The sequence below is a fragment of the Zalophus californianus genome, chromosome X, assembly GCF_009762305.2.
Source record: "Zalophus californianus isolate mZalCal1 chromosome X, mZalCal1.pri.v2, whole genome shotgun sequence".
NCBI classification, from domain to species: Eukaryota; Metazoa; Chordata; class Mammalia; order Carnivora; family Otariidae; genus Zalophus; species Zalophus californianus.
In genome coordinates this window covers 88,667,490-88,686,020 of record NC_045612.1, presented here as the reverse complement: position 1 = coordinate 88,686,020, position 18,531 = coordinate 88,667,490, and the positions used below count along the sequence as shown (strand labels likewise).

General features: G+C 43.2%; 1 protein-coding gene across 6 annotated transcripts in view; it reads left to right on the top strand.

The window, feature by feature from the left end:
- The first annotated feature begins 6,204 nt into the window (after positions 1-6,204).
- Positions 6,205-18,531, top strand: part of JADE3 (jade family PHD finger 3) — a 142,067-nt gene continuing 129,740 nt past the window's right edge. For 3 of the 6 annotated variants that reach the window (XM_027607344.2, XM_027607340.2, XM_027607342.2), the window contains exon 1: positions 6,538-6,662. The gene's annotated coding sequence lies outside the window, so the exon portion shown is untranslated. Of the gene's footprint in view, positions 6,246-6,537; positions 6,663-18,531 lie in introns of those variants that run through there. The other 3 variants (XM_027607341.2, XM_027607343.2, XM_027607345.2) reach the window with 3 other exon arrangements.

Genomic DNA, 18,531 nt, shown 5'->3' with positions numbered 1-18,531 from the left:
AGCAAGAGAAAAGACACAAATCACTTGTATCACAAATGAAGCAGGGAAATCTTACTACAGACCCTGTGGCCATGGAAAGGAAAATAAAGTCCTTAACACAGTACCCACATTCTTTGGAAGAAAGATGCTATGTGAATGTCTGTCCACAGCAAATATATAGTCAATCCATGAACAGAACGTTCATAAAGTCTGTCACTATTTGGAAAAGAAACTTGCAAATTATTAAATTTCTTTGACACCAACCCCCCTCCATCCCCAGAAAGAACTACTGTATGATCCAGCAATCCCACTTCTGGGTATATAGCCAATGAAATAAAACCATTACCTCAAAGAGATATTTGTACTCCCATGCTCATTGCAGCCTTATTCACAATAGCAACAGCCAAGTACGGAAACAACTTAATTGCCTGTCAACGCATGAATGGACTAAGTAAATGGATCAAGTAAATATATATATATAAAGTAAATATGTATATATGTATATATATATATACATATATACACACACACACACACACACACACACACAAAATGGAATATCATTCAGCCTTACAGAAGAAGAAAATCCTGTCATTTGTGGTAACATAGATGAATCTGGAGGGTACTATGCTAAGTGAAATAAGCCAGGCAGAGAAAGACAAATACTGCATGGTACCACCTATATGTGGAATCCTAAAGATTTTTTTAAAATAAAAAATAAAAAGTCAAAATCATAGGGGTGCCTGGGTGGCTCAGTCGGTTAAGCATCTGTCTTCAGCTCGAGTCATGATCTCAGGGTCCTGGGATGGAGCTTGGCTTTGGGCTCCCTGCTCAGGGGGAGTCTGCTTCTCCCTCTCCCTCTGTGGCTACCCCCTAGCCCCGCTCATGCTCTCTCTTGCATGCTCTCTCTCTCTCTCAAATAAATAAATAAAATCTTTAAAAAAAGTCAAAGTCATAGAATCAGAGTAGAATAGTGATTACCAGAGGCTGGGGGTGGGGGAACTAGGGGTTGGTAAAAAGGTATGAACATTCGGCTATAAGATGAATAAGGTCTGAGTATCTAACATATACCACAGTGACTGTAGTTGATAACACTGTATTTTATAATTAAAATTTGCTAAGAGAGTAGAACTCAAATGTTCTTACCAATGAAAGGAGTAAATATGTGAGATGATGGCTGTGTTTTTAAAAAAGGAAGACTATGAGAAACCCTAGGCATTTAAATGTGACAACTTAGATAAAATGGACCGATTCCTTGAAAACCACAAACTACAAAATTCAACCAATATGGAAAGTAGAATCTGAATAGTCCAATAACTATTAAAGAAATTAGATTGGTAATTTTTAAAAAGATTTTATGTATTTATTTGTCAGAGTGGGAGAGAGAGGGAGAGCACAAGCAGGGGGAGTGGCAGGCAGAGGGAGAGGGAGAAGCAGGCTCCCCGATGAGCAGGGAGCCTGATGTGGGGCTCGATCCCAGGACCCTGGGGTCATGACCTGAGCCAAAGGCAGACGCTCAACCGACTGAGCCACCTAGGTGTCCCTAGAGTAGTAATTTAAACGGTCTTGAAAAAAGAAAGCTCCAGATCCACATGGTTTCATTGGAGAATTCTACCAAATATTTAAGGAACTAATACCAAATTTACACAGTCTTTTCTAGAATACCAAAGAGGAAGGAACACTTCCGTGTCGGGGGTCCCCAAGGCCATTCCCAGGCTTGATGATTCACTAGAAACTCAGCATACAGTCAGACTCATGGCTATGATTTATTATACTGAGAGACTGTAGAGCAAAATCGGCAAAGGGGAAAGGCAAGACACATGGGGTGACGTCCAGAGAAAACCAGGAACAAGCTTCTAAGAGTCCTCTCCTAGTGGAGTCACACAGGATGTACCTAAGTCCTCCAGCAAAGAGTTGTGACAACACATGTGAAATGCTATCTATCAGGGAAGCTCATGAGAAACTCAGTTCCCAGCGCATTTATTGGGGGTTGGTCATAGAGGCACCCTCTGTCTAGCACTCACCAAAATTCCAGACTCCCAGAAGGAAAGCAGATGTTCAACATAAACCATATTGTTTGTATAAACAGTTTAGGCACAGTGAGCCACTCTTATCAGTCCTGGTAATGATGGGAGCCCTCCTCAAATCCAAGTTTCCAGATGCCAACCAGGGACTAACTTCGCAAGCAGGCCGGCCTTTCAAAGGATAGCAGTCAGGCCTGCTATGATAACTCTTTTCTGCACAGCTTGGAAATCAGGGGATTTGTAATATAGTCTCAGCATAAATCACATATGTACAAACAGTTTAGGTATGGTGAACCACTCTTATCAATTCTAGGAATGGTGGGAACCCTCCTGAAACCCAAGTTCCCAGTTACCCACAAAGGGCCTGTGTGCTCTTTTCTGCACAACTTCCCAACTCATTTTATGAGGCCAGTATTATCCTATTCCCATAACCAAAGACAGTGTGAAAAAAAGCCCTCAAAACTTCTCTCAGGAACTTTGACACAAAAATCTGCAATAAAATATTAGTGATATAGAGCCCAGAAATGTATAAAAAGAATTATACCATGGCCAAGTGGGGCTTATTCCAGGTATGGAGGGTCAGTTCAAAAATCAATATTCAATCAGTGTAATCTACCATATCCACAGGCTAAAGAAGAAAAATCATATGATCCTATCAATTGATGGGGAAGAAGCTTTTGACAAAATTCAGCATTTGTTCATGATAAAAACTCTCAGCAAACTAGGAATAGAAGGGTACTTTCTCAACTTGATAAAGAGCAGCTAATAGTTCTTTTTTACGGTGAAAGATGGAATGTTTCCCCCTAAGATAGGGAACTAGGGAAGGATGTCCACTCATATCATTCTTACTCAACATAGAATTGAAAGTTCTAGCCTGCACAATGAGGTAAGAAAAGGAAATAAAAAGTACACAGATTGGAAGGGAAGAAATAAAATTGTGTGTTAGGGAAGAAATAAAATTGTGTGTTCACAGACAAGATGATCGTCCATGTAGAAAATCCCAAAGAACCTACCAGAAAATTTCGAGAACTAGTAAGTGCATTCAGCTAAGTCAAAGGAAAGAAGCTCAAACACAAAAATTTATGGCATTTCTATATACTAATAATGAACAATGAATGAGAAAGCTGAAAATGGAAACACAATACTATTTATAATCACTCCAAAGAAAATGAAATACGGTATACGCTTAACAAAACATGTACAGGATCTATATGCTGAAAATTCCAAAATGCTTATGAAAGAAGTCAAAGAAAATCTAAAGAAATGGAGAGGCACACAAATCATTTTCATGGATTGGAAGACTCAGTATCATAAAGATGTCAATTCTCTCCCCAAGTTGATCTATCAGTTTAACACAATTCCTAACAAAATCCCAGCAAAGTTTCTGTCGATATAAACAAGTTTGTTCCAAAATTTATATAGAAAGGCAAATGACCACGAACAGCCGAAGCAATTTTGAAGAATAAAGTGGGAAGAATCACTCTACCCAATGTTAAATCTTACTATATAGCTGTAGTAATCAAGACTTTGGTATTCACAGAGGGATAGACACATAGAACAACAGAACAGAATAGGGAACCAAAAAATAGCCCCACACAATTAGTCCAACACAAACATGACCAAATGCTTTTGAGAAAGGAGCAAAAGCAATCTAATGGAGGAAAGACAGTCATTTTAACAAACTGTGTTTGAGCCATCAGACATCTATAGACAAAAATATGAATCTCAACCTCATTAGGTTCACATTTTATACAAAAATTAATTCAAAATGAATCATGGATTTAAATGTAAAATATGCAACTATAACGCTTTTAGAAGGAAATGTAAGAAAATTTGTGGAACCTGGTGCGAGGCAAAAAATTTCTTAGATGCGACACGAAAAGGACACTATATAAATGCAGACTTTGAGAAGTGGGACTTCATTAAAATGAAAAATTTTGGTCTCCAAAATCTCTTAAGAGGATGAAAAGACCAGTACAGATTGGGGGAAAAAACTGCGGACCATGTATGTGACAGAGAAATTGTATCTAGAATACATAAAGAATTCTCAAAATTTAACAGTTAGAAGCAAAAAATACAATGAGAAAATGGACAAAAGACATGAACAGACATTTCACCAAAGAGGATATACAGATGGCAAATAAGCACATGAAAAGATGTCAACATCGTTAGGGAAATGCCATTGAAAACAAAGAGACATCACTATACACCTATTAGAATGGCTAACATAAAATTATAGTGACAATACCAAGTGCTGGCAGAGATGTGGAGAAACTGGATCTTTCATACATTGCTGGTGGGAATGTAAAATGGTACAGTCTGGAAAACTCTGGCAGTTTCTTCTAACACTAAACTTCCACTTACTATCCAACCCAGCAATTGCACTCTTGGGCATTTGTCACAGAAAAAAGGAAAACTGATGTTTACACAAAAAACTCTCCATGACTATTCATAGCAGTCTTATTCTTAACAGACAAAAACTGGAAACAACCCAAATGTCCTTCAACGGGTGAATAAACACACTGTAGAACACCAAAACATAACAATACTACTACTCAGCAGTAAGAAGGAATGAACTATTGATAACATGCAACAACTTGGGTGGATCTCAAGAAAATTATGCAAATTATGAAGAAAAGCCAAAAGGCATGATTCCGTTTACATAATATTCTTGAAATAATAAAATTATAGAGATGGAGAACATGTTAGGGGTTGCCAGGGGTTAGAGTAGGTGAAGGAGGTGACTGTGACTATAGTGGGTAGAAGGAAGAATCTTTGCTGTGGAGAAACAGTTGATTGTGGTAGTTACACAAATCTACATGTGATAAAATTGTGTAGTACTATATACACAGACACAGAAATGTTTGCATGTGAAACTGGTGAAATCTGAATAAGGTCTGTGAATTGTACCCATGTCAATATCTTGGTTATGTAAGATATTAGCATTGGGGGAAACTGGGTGAAGAATACATGGGTCTGTTCTGTAATACTTTTTAAAGATACTGTGAATCTATAATTTTTTCTTTTTTCTTTTTTTTTTAGATTTCATTTATTTATTTGAGAGAGAGCGAGAGAGAAAGAGAACACGAGTGGGGGGGGAGCAAAGGGAGAGGGAGAAGCAGGCTCCCCGCTGAGCAGGGAGCCCGTCGTGGGGCTCGATCCCAGGACCTCAGGATCATGAACCCAGCCAAAGGCAGATGCTTGACGGACTGAGCCACCCAGGCGCCCCGAATCTATAATTATTTCAAAATAAGTTAATAAAACAAGGTAAATCTGAAGGACTATGAATGCTTTAGAACTCACACATTTGCGTATTATGAAATAGAACATCTTTACTATGTAAATCAGACAAAATACGGAGAAGCCTACATTTCTGTTTAGCCAAGAAATGTAAGTGAAAATGACAATATGAGTTCATGGTAATTGCACATGGTCCATTTCCAAATCCAGATAAGTAAACCAAAAGGGGTTTGTTGCTTAAACATCTGTATGAGTTAGGATTCCACCAGAGACGCCAACCGACAGGATATTCTATACACACACATGCACACGCACGCACACATTATTCATTCACTCATTCATTAAACGATATTGCCTTACACAATTGTGGGGCTGGGTAAGCAAATCCAAAATCTGTAAGGCATGCAGTCAGAAAGGAATGATCGGGCCCACCTAGATTATCCAGGATAATCTCCCTTACTTTAAATCAACTGATCAGGAGCTTTAGTTACATCAGCAAAATACCTTCACAGCCACGCGTAGACTAATGTTTGATTGAATAACTGGGGCGGTAGCCTAACCGAGTTGACACCTCAAAAAGCCACACGACATCACAGCCCATTTGTGCTAGCAATTGAATAAATTTATTCTGTCAATGGGCACCCTGGCTGTATTATTATGGGTAATTCGAGAGCCAACAACTTAAATCAATAGTGGCCGACAATGAGTTTTATACAGGAGGGTCCACTTACAGAACTTTAGAGTTGAAAGGGGCCCTGAAATGCTTAGTTTGTATTTCATCACAGCCAAGGCACCTCCCCATCGTCCTCTCGGGCACTTATCCCGGCCGAGGCTCCTCCCGGCAGCAGCGCGCCCAGCAGGAGCACGGAGGAACCCACCTGGAGCACGACGCCGCGGGTGCGGGAGCACCAAGTGGGCGGAGCCTCGAGGCGCGCGGCGGTGGCGAAGGCGCCCAGCCCGCCAGAAGAGCGCGCGGCGGGCGGACGGCGGGGAGCCAGTCGGGTAGGGCGAGCGCGGCCGGCGGTTGGGGTGGGGGGGTGATTGGGGGGGGCTGGAAGGAAGGGGAAGAGGCGGAGCGTGGGAGCGCACAGTGTCAGGAATACAATAGTGCTCCGCGCCGCTTCAGCCGCCGCCGCTGCCGCCGCCGCCGCCCAACCGCCTGCCCAACGCTGAGGCCTGACGGGCCGGGCGGGCGAGGGCCGAGGGCGGGAGCAGAGGCGCAGGGGGCGGCCCGGGCGGATCAGGCGGCGGGGCGGGGGGCGGGGGTGGGGAGGAGATTAGGGGGCAGGTGCGAGGGAGGGGAGAGAAGAAAGCGAGCGGTTAAGGGGGCGGTTACCACCCCTACCGGACTCGCCCGGCACATTGCCGGGCCCGAGTGTGGAGCCGGGAAGGAAGGAGCCGCGACCTAGCTGCGCAAAGGTAGGCGCCGCTGAAGCTGGACGCGGCGCGAGCGGCGCTGGGGGCGTCGCGCCGGGTGGGCAGCGGGAGTGGCGGCCTCGGGGAGTGGAAACGGGCGCCGCGGAGCGCAACGTCCCGGCCCAGCCTCGCAGCGTTCGGGGGCGCCCCGGCCCCACATCGCGGTCGCTGCGGCGTCCCCGGCGTCTTCGGGCCGAGAGCGTGTGTGGGCTGAGGTAAAGTGCCCGCTGGCCCCTCCGTCGGCCCGGGCACTGCCCGGTGGCCGACGCGGGGGGGCGGGGGCGGACGCCCGAGCTCCGGCTCGGCTGCAGCTCCGCTCGGGCAGGAATTGAGCGCCATAACTGTTGCGGCCGTTCCCTCCGGTGCCCCCTCCCGGCGCCCCCTCCCTCTCTGTGCTCTGCCTGGTCTCGGGGCTCCCGGGGGTCAGACCCGCGGCGGGGGGACCTGCTCTGCGGGCCGCTCGGAGCCGGATGCTCCAGGGAGCGAGGGCGCGCCCCTGGCTGTTTCGATGTTGGGGGGCGTGAAGAACCGAGTGCTTCGAGAGAGGGGGGCCGGGCGGCTCAGGGAGTGGCGAGGCCCCGGGTGAGCCCCAGGTACCCCCGAAGCAGGAGCGCGAGCGCCCCGCGGGCTGGCGAACTTTCCCTCCTCCTCCCGTCATTGTTCGGGCGCTGCCAGTCCGGGGCCGCCGCGGCCGCCGAGCGCCTGGCGGTCCGGGGGGTGGGAAAAGCAGGAGGGCTTTGCGAATCTTACGGGAAAAATTTCCCACCGCTGGGCACGGCAAAGTTAACTTTTCTCCAGCGATCGAGTTGGTTTTATTCCCTCGGCCGTGGGGCGATCGATTTAAAAAAAGAGAGAGAGAGAGCCTCCTTCCAGTCTTTTTCTCTCGCTTTTCGGAGCCACTGCTTTGGTGAAGTCTGGCTTTAAATTGCACAGGGCAACCTGCGTTTATTATTTGTGAGGAGGCAAAGGGGGGGGGCGGGATCTCGAGTGAGTGACCATAATGGTGGTATGTGAAGGCATGTTTAAAAGTTGGTATCATTGTGTAGCCCTGGGACATATGTAGTTCCCAGGCATTTGGCAAGAAACTTGTTTGGCCGCTTCTCTGACTTTCTGAGTTGCTAGGAAATCCATGGCCTCAGATGTGCGCAAGGTTTTTTGATGTGAGAACCGTTTATTTGTGAAGCTGAGGATGGGATCCCCGCCCCCCCCAAAGCCGTCTGATTGTATAAGAAATCAAAACCGTGTTGATGGTGATTTCAGTGGCCTGGAGGGAAAGGCGACCTCATTCCCGGTATTCAGTCTGATAAAGATAACTGTCTGCTTCTCTCTAAACTCTGAAAGTAATGGAAAATAATTTAGGTAAAGACGGGTTGCACAACATCTTGGCTCAGTTTAAGCAACCCAGAATCCACTTTCCCAGAGTAGTTCTCTTAAATACCTTCCCTGAAGGCACTTCTTGCCAGCCTGGGGGTGGGGGTGAGGGTGAGAAAGGAGTCGGTCTGAACAAAGCATTGTGTTTTATTTAATTTAATATTTTCATAACATCTGTAAACAATGGGAATGTGGATCCCTGCCTCTGTGCCCTTTGAATACCGTAGTGTTCATGCTTTTATAGCATCATGTGATTACTCTCTGGATAAGTGAAACTAGATTTTTTTCTTTTTTTGTTTAGCCGAGGAGTATTCTACCTCCATAACATATCATTTTCTTTTTCATTTAAAGTGAGCTCTGAGCTGAAATACTTGAATTGTAAAAGGTAATACCTCTCCTCAAGGGGTGAAGGGATTACATGAGATCTTTGGGACGTGCTTCTCAGTTAGTATTAGCTACCATCATTGCCACCTTTTCTTTAACTGTGGTCTTCTCTACAGTTTTGTTTGCTAGAGACGAGTTCCTAACCCAATATCTTTGCCTTAAAACAGTTCCTTGCGTTTTTCATCCAGTCAATTCTGGAATACCCAGGGATGCAGGTCTGGTACTAGAACCCAAACATTCTGTCTCCTACCTTTCTGAGTCATGTTGCTGTGCTTTGGCAGTATGGTAAGTGCCTTCTCACTTTTAGTAGCCTGTGAATCTTGATCACAGGTAGGAGAAAGTGGAGAAGGGCTTTCCACCCCTTTCTGAAGGGTTTGTGATCAACTGGGAGTCAGGAGTGACTCAGAAAGCAGCCTCGGGGGTGCCCATGACCCACCTTCTGGCCTGTAGATGAAGTTCCCAGAAGCAGGACACATGATGATGCAGCGCTCTCATCGTAGTTGAGACAGATGGGTTAGTGAAAGTAAAAATAAAGAACAAAGAATGTTAGGCTGGGAGGTTGGGTATGATCCTCTCCTTTGATAATGCTTGTCTTTTCCCTCCCTTGTGTTCCATCAACCATAACAATCCATTTCTCCCCTAAGCTACACAAATCTTTTTCTTCTTTTTGCCCACTACTTTGAGGTCTGACTGGAACTAGGCAACTATTTGGGGGAAGGTAAGGGGAGGCAGGAGGCACTGGGTGTTTGTGAAGACATGGCATTACAGAGGGCTCTTACAAGCCTTGATCAGGGACACAGAGGTTGAATATTATCATAGGACATAATGCACCTACTTCTTCATGAAGGTTACACAAAACAGGAGCTGAGGAAGGTAGAGCTCATATGCTGGCTTACATTTAAAAAAAAATCTCTTATCAGGGAATAACTTACATACATCACCTTATAGGTGAGGAGTGGGTGTTGGGTGACACCCTTCTGGCACTCTCCTGAACTGGCTTATATGGGGACGCTTGAGTGGTTTAGCAGTTTCTCCCTGTTCAGTTACAGTGGCTGGGAAAGCTGAAGCAGTCTGGTTTGCAGGGAGAATCTAGGGTGAATGGGTAAAAATGATGAGCAAATAAAAAGGTGCTAGCAAATGGTCATTAAAGACCAAGTAACTACGGCTTTGAGTTTTCTGTTTTCTGAAATATTTGTGACTCCCCCATGGTTATTTTTGCCTCCTCCCTGTAGGTCTCTCCATAGACAATAGCAGCAAAGTTCTTACCATCAGAACTGCCTCTGTGCTTCTCTTGTGTGACAGAAAGAAGGGTCCTGGGGAGAATTTGCCTAACCCCATAGCTAAGTTTGGGAAAAGTAACTGAGGGGGCAGTCAACTGAAGAAAGTAGGTAGGGGGCCTGGTGTGGGGAAATGGTACTGGTGTTTTTGACTGATAGAGGAGATGCCCATGCATTGATTAATACTCTTTAAGCAGTAAATAATTTTTTAAAAGATTTCATTTTATTTATTTGACGGCGAGAGAGGGAACACAAGCAGGGGGAGTGGGAGAGGGAGAAGCAGGCTTCCTGCTGAGCAGGGAGCCCAATGCTGTGGGGCTCAATCCCAGGACCCTGGGATCACAACCTGAGCCAAAAGCAGATGCCCAACGACTGAGCCACCCAGGCGCCCCTAAGCAGTAAATAATTTAATCTCTGTCACAACCCAGAGGCCATAGCTGAGCCCTACTACCCAGGGACCTCCTTGTCCCTTGATACTGGCTGATAGGCAAGGAAATCCGAGCCTGGAATGTGCTTTCTGAAATAGCTGACAAGAGAATATGGTACCAGCATGGCTAGTACACCAGACCTTGTGTGTTGTAATCTCCTGGGAAAGTTCTTCTTCTTCCTTTTTAGATTTTAAAAAACTTATTTTGATTATAATTACAAAAAGTTGCAAGAATAGTACAAAGAACTTCTGTATTCCCTTTACCCAAGGTCACTAATTATCAGTAGTTTGCCCCCACTTGCTTTATCATTTGTCCTTTCTGTTTCTTTTTCTGAACCATTTGAAAGTAACCATTGAGAGATTGGCACTTGTCAAGGGCATCCTGTCCTGAAGGGTCGCTCAGATGTATTAATGGGGTATAGCAGAACTTTGGTGGTGATGCAGGGCCCCAGAGGTAAAGTGAAGTCTACCTGTAGCTGTAAAGCACATATGTGTAATTCACATGGAATCTCTGGTGCTAGATATGGAAATCATTAACCGTTATAAAAGTGGTTAAGATAAACTCCCCTTTTGTCATCACCCATGTCAAGTTTGTTCCCAACTATGCCAAACTTCAGTATTGTTATGAAAATCCGCTCCACCACTCCCCAGCTTTGCAGCTGTAATGTATTCTCCAACATTTTCATTTAATTCATTCAGCAGACATCTGTGGAGTGCCTCCTATTTGCTAGGGGTATAAGAGGTGAAAGATAACTCATCCCATTAAGAGTTCAACATCCAGTGTAAAGGAAGAAAGAAATCTAACACAGTCAGAGGGAAGAGCATTCTGTTGAAGGAGTTTACACGAGGTGCTTAGAACACCGGACTGGTTAAGGATTTGAGGAATAGATACCTGGGAGTTGAATGTGAAGATCCATTTTCTCTGAGACTTGCTGCTTTTAGATAACAAGACTCATGAGTGAGGGGAGCCCTTTGTGTCGTATACCCAGCACAAGCTATGGGGTCAGGCCAACTTGGATTCTACCACTTGATCTGGGCCAGTACTTGACTTCTCTATACCTCAGTTTCTTCATCTGCCTATTTTGACATCTCCGAGGTAATAATTAATTGAGGTCATAATTGCTCTGTAAACATTAATTTTATCTCTCCCCCCCCCAATGCAGTATGTGAGGAAATAGCATGAGCAGTATTAGGTATTAAGGTGGGATCCAAGGGGGTGTTTCTGTTTTCCCTACAAATAAATACATAGTTGCTAATTGTACTGAGAGCTATGATGGAGATCCCTGTAAGGGATCATAACAACAGCGGCTATGATTTGTTAACCATTTCCTGTGTACTGAGTACTGTGCTAAGTTTTTAACATAGACTATCTCTCTGAGGTGTAAGGCAAAGGTAACTTGCCTGTCATCACACAGCAAGTAAGAGGTAGAATGCTTTTATAAGGGAAACTAGCAAGGTGCGCTGGACCCTAAATAATGAGCAGGAATAAGCGAGGTAAAAGAAGGGATTGCCAGGGTGGGGGGATGGGTGAGCCCGGTGATGGGTATTAAAGAGGGCACGTTCTCCATGGAGCACTGGGTGTTATGCACCAACAATGAATCATGGAACACTACATCAAAAACTAATGATGTAATGTATGGTGATTAACATAACAATAAAAAATTTTAAAAAAAAACAGAAGATCTCTAAAAAAAGAAGAAGAAGAAGAAGGGATTGCCAGGCAGAGGGAATACCAGGTGTTGTGGGGACACTGAGGTGGAAGAGAGATGTGGAAGGGATCCACAGAGGTTTGGCTAGGACCTGGGGAAAGAGAGATGAGATGGGCAGGGGGAGATTGACAGGGCCTTATGGGATCTCATTAAGGAGCTTGTGCTTTATTCCAAGGGCGGTGGGAGGCTGCTGGAAGGTGTTTTTCACCTTAAACCGTCCTGGGGGGGGGGGGGGGAGTGGGCGTGGCATGTGTAATCCGGAAAAGCATCTAGTGAGGCCTAAACAAAAGTAGTTTAAAGTAATTTCCCCTTCAGTGTCCCACTTTGTGATCCAATGGAGGCAATGTTTCTGGCCCAAATGTGTAGATCTTAAAGTTTCTACTGCCCACCATTAACACAGCTAAAAAGAGTTGCTGTGTTGCTGGAAGAAGCTAGTCCTGCAGAATGCTTCTAGATGGTTTAATTAGGCTTATATATTTGATGCTTTTTAGGCTGCATTAAGGGAGCTCTTTCAGTTTTCACTGAGCCCTGTCAAATGGGGAAAAAAAGTAAAATTGGGAGAACTAATTCCTGGAAACCTGAGTTGTTGTTCAGTGTTAGAAATGGAACTGTTGAGTATAAGACTTCAGTTTAAATATATCATGATAAGGATGCTTCAGTGACTAAATGGAAATTTTTAATGTTTTTTGTTTTTTTGGTATGTGCCATCTGTGATGGCAGACAGCACATTTGTGAGAATCTGGGAAGACTTAGGCATTTTTTCAGTACTTATATATTTATTTATTCTCATCCAGGTACTGCAGGTTTTTCTGTTTGAAACTATTTCTTATGTGCAGAATCAACTGCACAGGAAGAAAACCAGTGTTCTCGTCCCCTTTCCATATGTACCAGACCACAGACATATTTACTTTGAAGTAAATGTGTCAATTAGCTTTTTTTTTTTTTTTTGGCAGGGAGGGTATTGTTAGCTGGTGGTTGGATGATCTAGGATGGCCTTGTTCGCATAACTGGTGGCTGTCAGCCCCAGTGGTCTAGGAGGCCCTGAGGGAGGATGGCCCATCTCCACTCGCAAGTGGTCTCTCCTTCAGCTGGCTGCTCTGGATCTGTTCACATGGTCGTCTCAAAGGCACAGAGAGTAAGTAGCAAGCAAGAGCAAGCGCCAGTGCACAAGCGCTTCTCAAGTGTCTGCTTGTGCCACATTTGATATTGTCCCATCAGCCAAAGTAGGGAAGTGCTTCTTGGCCAAGCCCAGAGTCGTTGTGGGAGAGAACAATTCAAAGGTGCAAATACAAGGAGGTGTTTTTTAACTGGGAACCATTACTGCAGTAATGCATAATAATTATTAATGAATATAACCTCTTTTCCTTTGATAAATCTTGTTAAACACTCATTTCTAAATGTAGTGTATTTTTTTTTTTTTGAGAGAGAAAGCGGGGGAGAAGAGGGGCAGAGGGAGAGGGAAAGAGAATTTTAAGCAGGCTTCACACCCAGTGTGGAGCCCAACGTGGGGCTCAATCTCACGACCCTGAGATCATGGCCTGAGCTGAAGAGTCGGATGCTTAACCAACTGAGCCACCCAGGCACCCCTAAATGTAGTGTATTCTTGAAACTAAGTAATATAATTGTGCCATCTTCTCTTCTACTAAGTGTGGAGCTGAGTGATAGTTTTTCTAGAAGGAAACCAAAGGGAGACAGTGTGCTCTGGATATAGGTCCTCTTGCGAGTGGCTTGACTGCTCACTGATCTTGTGTGGCTGTTATCAAAAGAGTCTTTGGGGTGGGGTACCTGGGTGGCTCAGTTGGTTAAGGGTTTGCCTTCGGCTCAGGTCACGATCCTGGGGTCTTGGGATCAAGCCCCGCATTGGGCTCCCTGATCAGCGGGGAGACTGCTTCTCCCTCTCCCACTCTCCCTGCTGGTGTTCTCTTTCTCTCCCTCAAATAAAATTTAAAATTTATCTGAATTTTATTTAAAAATAAAATTTGAGAGCGCGAGAGAGAACAGAAACAGGGGGAGCTGTAGGGAGAGGGAGAAGCAGGCTCCCTGCTGAACAGGGAGCCTAATGCAGTACTCAATCCCAGGACCCTGGGATCATGACCTGAGCCTAAGGCAGACGCTTAACTGACTGCCAGCCCAAGGCATCCTTATAAATAAAATCTTAAAAAAAAAAAATGAGTCCCTGGGTTTCCTCAACCTCCTGTTCAAGCTTTACCCCCCCAAACCTTAGGGTACTAGGCTGTACTCAGCTTTGTAGTCAAGCAAAAAGATGGTTAATTGGAAATCCATCACTACCTGGAAGATGAGAGAAACATCTGCAGCTTTTTTCCTCATAACCTTTATGTGATTTATAGTTTTTACCTGAGAAGAAATGCTTATTTGGGCATTATAATAAAGACAAAGGATTCTCTGTAGGTGTATTTTACTTGGTCAAGATTTTAAAGGCTCCCTGTGGTTGCAGTGAAGAATCCAGTATTGTGCTGTGAAGTGAGTGGTCAGCGATCAGCAATTTGGGGCATGAGCCTTTGACCTTTGCTTGTGAAGTTTTCAGAAGTAACACCTTTCACATAAACTGAAATAGACTCTGCAACCAGCTCTGGCCTGAAATATATTACATGAAAATGCAACTGGACCCTAGGAAGCATGTGTGGGAAACTGAGGAGAAGGCTCACTTTGTACATCTTAGAGATGTACATTCCTCCAGAAATTGCCTGGTGATAGAATCTCAGCTTCCTTTCTTTCCTCCTAGGATAAAAATTAAAAATGGAAAATCCCTGACATTTTAAGAGTCAGTGACTTGAAAATAGCCTTCAAAATTATAAATGTATATATCATTTGACCCAGCAAACACTTCCAGGAATTTATTCAACAAATATTTTCATATTACTTAGAGTATTATTTATAATAACAAAAGATTGGTTGATATTCTAAGTATCAGTCAAGGCTTGGTCATACAGTAGAATATTACACTGATATTGCATGATTTCTAAGATGTACAAAATGAAGAAAAACAAACAGAACAGTGTGTATTGTATGCTACCATTTGTGACAGCTACTGGGGGCAGTAATGTGTACTATATAATATATATATTTTTGCTTACATAGACATAAAATATTTCTAGAAGGATGTTCAAGACTGATAGCTTTAGGGCATATATAGCCAGGGTAGAGAGTTGGAGGAAGATTTTTCACTGCATAAACTTTTATGTATCCCTTAAAAAAAATTTTTTTTTGGTTGTCACATGATCCTTCATTGAAACATTTTCCTTTGTAGTTCTTAATTAGGTGGGCATTCCACGGCACCACTGTTGATGTCCTCTATGATGTCATGAGGGTGGCGGCCATCAACACTGCAGCCCACAGAGGATCTCTTTAATGGTTCCAGAGAGTTCTCTAGCTAAACATCGGTGCTGCATCTGTTGGGCAGTGTTGACAATCTCATCAAAAGTGATATTTCCACTGTGCTTAATGTTTTTCTGCTTCTTTCTGTCTCTTGGTTCCTTGAGGGCTTTGGTAATCAGGGCAGAGACAGAAGATACTTCATTCCGGACCTGTCTGTTCTGAATGGTCAGTTTCACTGTCATCCTCAGACCCTTCTGATCACCAGTTGCCTTGGCGATGTCATTACCAACCATTTCTGGAGACAGACCCGGGTGGGGGTGGGGGAGCTGATCTTTGGGGCCAGGGCAGACATGGCACCAACTTCCTTACCAGTTCTCCTTAGGTGTAAGACTTTGATTTCATTGGGGTCAAACATAGGCGGTATGGTAGAGACAGCTGGTGTTAGATGAATCCGGATTCGGGAGGACCGAAGACAGTTGCACCTTTACCTCCTCAGAGCCAAAAGTCACAAGTACCTTTTGAATTTTAAGCCATGTGAATATATTACCCTATTTTAAAAATCAAATACATTTATTTAAAAAGCGTTGGTATATGGTGATGGTGATGTGAACTTCATGGACTCCCACCCAAGTTGATCTGCTCAGAGCTATTCCTGTTAAATATATATATATATCCAGTCAGTTTTGTTTCCTAGAAATGCCTCAGAATAGTGTACTTCTGAATTTTTAGCTAAAGTCCTGCCTTTTCCAGTATGTCATATGAGTGGAATCATACAATATTTAGCCTTTTTGGGTCTGGCTTCTTTTACTTGATTCATCCATGTTATGTGAATTAATAGCATGTTCCCTTTATCACCGAATAGTATTCCAATTTATGGATGTACCACAGTTTGTACATTTACCTGCTGAAGGACAACTTGGCTGCTTCCAGTTTCTTGATGATTATGAATAAAGCTGCAGTAAACATTAGCATACAGATTTTTTTGTGAAACATAAGCTTTCAGTTCATTTGGGTAAATAACCAGGAGTGGGGTTGCTGAGTTTTTATAAGAAACTGCTAAACTGTCTTCCAAAGTGGCTCTACTGTTTTGCATTCCCACCAGCCATGAATATGAGGTGTGTGTCAAGTTTCATTTTCCTGTGTATGGATGTCCAGGAGTTCCAGAACCATTTGTTGAAAAGACTGTCCTTTCTCCATTATTATTGCTTTTGCACCTGTGTCAAAAATGTGGCTGTGCATGTGTGGGTCTATTTCTGGGCTCTCTATTCTGTTGCATTGATCTGTCTGTCCATTATTGTGCTATTACCACACTGTCTTGATTACTATAACTTTATAGTAAGTTTTGAAATTAGGTAATATGAGTACTCCTACTTTTTTCTTCTTTACCAGAATTGTAGTGGTAAGAGAGGACATTCTTAGCTTGTTCCAGTCTCTCACCATTAAGTATGATATTAGCTGTAGAGTTTTTTTTTTTAAGACTATTTGAGAGAGCGAGAGAGCACAAGCAGGGGAGGGGCACAGGGAGAGGGAGAAGCAGATTCCTGGCCAAGCAGGGATCCCGACATGGGGCTCAGTCCCAGAACCCTGAGATCATGACCTGAGCTGAAGACAGACGTTTAACCAACTGAGCCACCCAGGCGCCCCTAGCTATAAGTTTGCAAAATATACATACCCTGTTGTGCTGAAAAGAGTTACCATAGCAGTCCTGACGGTGCTTGCTATCTTTAGAAGGCCTTCTTGCAAGTTTGGCCCTTGGCTGGTGTCTTGAAAATTGGCTTTTCAAACATTTTGAAAATAACATATTATATTCAACCTTCATTTATTCCTTTTCCAGTGTTATTCATTTCTTTATGCTAATCCAAGCTCCAACTTTAATCATAATCTTTCTGCCTGAAAAATTTTTCCTCAACATTTCTTTTGTGCCAGGTCTGCTGACAGTAAATTCTTTGCTTTTGTTGGATAAAATCTTTTTTTTTTCTTCACTTCTGAAGGACATTTTCGTGGGATATGGAATTCTGAGTTGACAGTTTTTTTCCTCTTCAACATATTACTCCACTGTTGCCTTGTTTGCATGGTTTCTGATAAGTCTGCTATATAATTTTTATCCTTGTTTCTCTGTAGTTAATGTATTTTTTCCTCTGACTGCCTTCAGGCTCTTTGTCTTTGCCTAGATGTGGCTTTTTTATTTTGTCATATTTATCCTGCTTGGTGTTCTTCTGAGCTTCTTGTATCTGTGGATTGTTGTCTGTCACTAATTTTGGAGAGTTCTCAGTCATTATTTTTTCTTTTTTTTTAAGATTTTATTTATTTATTTGACAGAGAGAGAAACAGTGAGAGAGGGAACACAAGCAGGAGGACTAGGAGAGGGAGAAGCAGGCTTTCCGCTGAACAGAAGCCTGAGGCGGGGCTCGATCCCAGGACCCTGGGATCATGACCTGAGCCGAAGGCAGATGCTTAACGACTGAGCCACCCAGGCGCCTGTCAGTCATTATTTTTTCAAATAATTCTTGTATTCCATTCTATTTTTTTTATTCCCCTGGAATTCCAATTATAAGTATGTTACACCTTTTGATATTTTCCCATAGTTCTTGTATGCTGTGTTCTATTTTTTCACTCTTTTGTCCCTTTTTGTTTTAATTTTTATTGATCCGACCAATAAACTCAATTGTTACGCTCACTGATTCTTTCCTTGGCTGTGTCAAGTCTACTGTTGAGCATGTTGTTGTTTTTTTGTCTTTTTTTTTTTTTTTTTAGCATGTTGGGGTTTTTTTTTTTTACTGTTCTTTTTTTAAGTTCTAGCATTTCCATTTGATTATTTCTTACACTTTCTATCTTTTTGCTGAAATTATTCATCTGGCCTTGCATGTTGTCTGTCTTTTCCATTAGAGTCTTTACTATATTAATCATAATTCTTCTAAATTTTATTTCTGATAATCCTAACATCTGTGTCATACTGAGTCTAAATCTGATGATTGCCTTGTCACTTGGAATATTTTCTTGCCTTTCATTATGCATATAATAAAAAGCTGAACATGGCTGAAAAGCTGTTGAAACTGAATGTGGGCAAGAGATACTGAGTTAAATCTTTGATATATTTGGTGAAGAACACAGGTGTCCTTCTGCTAGGCCTTTAGTGTGGGGATTTGAGTTAATCTAGTCAGGAGTTGGCTTGTGTTTGGTGTTTGTTATTGGTAGGGCACCAGAGATTTCTGATTCCTCTAGCGATACCTTCTTTTTGACTCCTGCTTGGCTTTGGGTTTTTCCTTTGTGCTGTTTCCCAAGAGCTGTCTGTTAAGCCCTCCCAGTTGTATTCCACTTTACTAACTACGTAGCTGGTTTGCCAAGTGGTGGATGGTGGAGGAGGAGGG